The sequence below is a fragment of the Neophocaena asiaeorientalis genome, unplaced genomic scaffold (genome assembly GCF_003031525.2).
Source record: "Neophocaena asiaeorientalis asiaeorientalis breed wild unplaced genomic scaffold, Neophocaena_asiaeorientalis_V1.1 scaffold760, whole genome shotgun sequence".
NCBI classification, from domain to species: Eukaryota; Metazoa; Chordata; class Mammalia; order Artiodactyla; family Phocoenidae; genus Neophocaena; species Neophocaena asiaeorientalis.
The window spans coordinates 389,894-393,715 of record NW_020174640.1 but is presented as its reverse complement, the minus strand read 5'-3'; positions in this window follow the sequence as shown (position 1 = coordinate 393,715).

Here is a 3,822-nt window from a genome sequence, read left to right as displayed (position 1 = left end):
ATAATGATATTATACAGTAAGTCCCCTACATACAAACGAGTTCCATTCCGAGAGCGCATTCGTAAGTCCAACAAAGTTAGCCTAGGTACCCAACTAACACAACCGGCAACATAGTACTATACTGTAATAGGTTTATAATACTTTTCACACAAATAATACATAAAAAACAAACAAACACAAAAATAAAGAAGACATTTTTAATCTTACCTTGAAAAGTACAGTAGTACAGTACAACAGCTGGCATACGGGGGCTGGCATCGAGCGAACAGGCAAGAAGGGTTACTGACTGGAGGAGGGAGAAGAGGTGGGAGATGGTAGAGCTGAAGGATCGTCAGCAACAAGAGACAGAGGGCAAGCTGCAATTTCACTCACGCCTGACATTGATGGCATGCACATTCACATCTTTGAAAGTTCACAACTTGAAGGTTCGTATGCAGGGGACTTACTGTATCTCAAAAGAAAGAACAATCCACAGTGTATTAGGGGAAAAGGACAGAGAAAAGCCATCCAGGAAGAACTCACAGAAGAGGAGATAAAACCTATCAAATAATCTACATGCTAGAACACTGATTCCAAACAAAGAAGGTGGGATTTAATGGTAATAAGTACTTAAATGTCATATATTCAATTTTAAAACTTGACTTTGAAGGAATAAGATGGAGTAAACTGACTTAAAATGATATGAAGAAAACCTGGAAGCTCTAAATGGGTCAACAATTTAAGTAAATCAGTTTTCTGTTGCTGTGTAACAAATGACCGCAAATTTAGCAACTTAAAACAATCCCATTTATTACTGCATAGTTTCTGTGGGTCAGGAGTCCCAGCACAGATTGGCTAGGTCTCTGCTTAGGATCCCAGTAGGCTGAAATCAAGGTATAGGCCAGGACTGGGGCCTCATCTGGAACTTGGGATGCTCTTCCAAACTCACATAGTTGGCAGAATTCAGTTTCTTATGGTTGTGGGACTGAGACTCTCAGCTCCTAGAGGCCACCAGCAGTTCCCTGCTACATGGCCCTCTCCATAGGCAGTTTATTTCCTAGCAGTTTGCTTCTTCAAAGCTAGCAGGAGAGTTTCTCTCATTCTAGTTTGCTGAGATAGAGTCTTATATAACCTAATGTAATCATGAGAGTGACATACCATCACCTTTGCCATACTCTATGGATTAAAAGCAAGTCACAGGTTCTACCTGCACTCAGGGGAAGGGATTATACAGGGTGTGACAAATTGGGGGTCATTTTAGGGTATGTCCACCCCAGTAAGGCAGGTACTAAATATTATAAGAGAAGCACAGTATCCATCTTGTTCATTCAAACCACATTTACAGACAACCTACAATGGGCAAGGAGCTATGTTAGGCACTGGAGATGCAGACATGAAGAAAAATCGTCCCTATTCTGTAGAACAAATAGGTAGCTATCTAGAAACAAATAAGTTGGATTCATAGATATATCTTGTACCAAAATACAATAAAATAAATTCCATATGGATAAAAAAACTTAAATATAAAATGAAACCATAACAGTACTAGGAAAAATCCTACACATCTTTTTTTTTTTTAATCTCAGAGCAGGGAGGGGAGGTGCAGCAGGAAAAAACTACTGCAAGTCCTAAGGCCCTTGCCCAGCTAGCCTGTAGGGCAGAGGTTCCACACTGGCAAGCCAAAAAGACCAGAGGCTACCAGCCCTTTTCAGTGCCCAGCTCATAAAGCAGGGGTGTCACTCCAAGAGGCCACTGTCCCTGACCTGATCTCCAGAGTAGAGGCTCAGAGACTTAGCTCAGGAGGAGAGGCAGTTCTCAAGAGCTATAAAAAATGCATTTTGTTGTGCAGTGGAGGCTAACACAACATTGTAAAGCAACCATACTCCAATAAAAATTAATTAAAGAAAATAAAGGTGGTTGAAGCACACACACACACACACACACACACACACACAAATCCACAGGTAACATCATACTTAATGGTGAAAAACTGAATGCTTTCCCCCTATAATCAGGAACAAGACAAAGATGTCTACTCTCACTACTTACATTCAACATTGGAAGTTTGAGCTAGAGCAATTAGGCAAGGAAAAGAAACAAGATGCATCCAGATTGGAAACAGTCACTATTTGCAGATGACATGATGTTGCATATAGAAAATCCCAAGAAATCCACTAAAAACCAACAGAACTAATAAGTGAGTTCAGCTGGGTTTCAGGGTACAAAATCAATATATAAAAGTCAATTGTATTTCTATACAGGAGCAATAAACAAACCAAAAATGAAATAAAAAAGTAACTCCATTTACTTATAACAGCATCAAAAAGAATAAAGAATAAAATACTTATAATACATTTATCAAAAGAAGTACAAAACTTACATTCTGAAAACTACAAAATATTGTTGACAGAAATCAAAGAAGATGTTAAAAAATGTAAAGCCAGGGGCTTCCCTGGTGGTGCAGTGGTTGAGGGTCCGCCTGCTGATGCAGGGGGCGTGGGTTCATGCCCCGGTCCGGGGAGATCCCACGTGCAGCGGAGCGGCTGGGCCCGTGGGACGTGGCTGCTGGGCCTGCGCGTCCGGAGCCTGTGCTCCGCGACGGGAGAGGCCGCAGCGGTGAGAGGCCCGCGTACCGCAAAAAAAAAAAAAAAAAACCAACAAAAAAGAAAGCCATCCCATGCTAATGGACCAGAAGGCTTGACATTAAGATGGCAATACTCTCCAAATTTATCTATGGATATAAGGCAATACTCATCAAAATTCCAATGGGCTTCTTTGCAAAAACTGACAAGCTGATTCTAAAGCTCATATGGAAACTCAAGAGACCCAGAATAGTAAAAATCATCTTTAAAAAGAAGCACAAAGTTAGAAGACTCACACTTTCCAATTTCAAAACTTACTACAAAGCTACAGTAATCAAGAGAGTGTGATACTGGCATAAGGACAGATATATAACTCAATGGAATAGAATTGAGAGTCCAGAAATAAACCTTCACATTTACGGTTAACTGATTTTTGACAAGGGTGCCAAGATAATTCAATGGGAGACAGAATAATTTTTTCAACAAATTATGTTGGGACAACTAGATAGTCACTTGCAAAAGAATGACTTTGGATGCCTATCTCACACCATACACAAAAATTACCTCGAAATGGATCAAAGACCTAAATATAAAAGCCAAAACTATAAAACTCTCATAAGAAAACATAGGTGTAAATCTTCATGACCTTGGAGTCAGCAATGGATTTTAGATATGACACCAAAAGCACAAGCAACAGAATTAATAGATAAATTGGATTTCATCAAAGTTAAAAACTTTTGTTCTTCAAATGACACCTTGAAGAAAGTGAAATGACAACCCATAAAATAGGGGGAAATATTTGCAAATCATTTATCTGATAAAAGATTTGTGTCTAGAATATATAATGAAGTCTTACAATTTAATAATAAAAAGATAACCACTTCGCATCCACTAAGACGACTATTTTAAAATAAAAAAAAAACAGAAAATAACAAGTGTTGTTGTGCCTTGCTGGTGGGAATGTAAAACGGTACAGTTGCTGTGGAAAACAGTATGGTGATTCCTAAAAAATTTAAACATAGAATTACTATATGATCCAGCAATTCCACTTCTGGGTATATACCCAAAAGAACTGAAAGCAGGGACTTGAGCAGGTATTTGTACACCTATGTTCATAGCAGTATTATTTACAATAGCCAAAAAGGTGGAACAACTCAAGTGTCCATTGACAAATGAATGGATAAACAAAATGTGGTATATACATACAATGGACTATTATTCCACCTTAAAAAGGAAGGAAATATTGACATGTGCTACAACA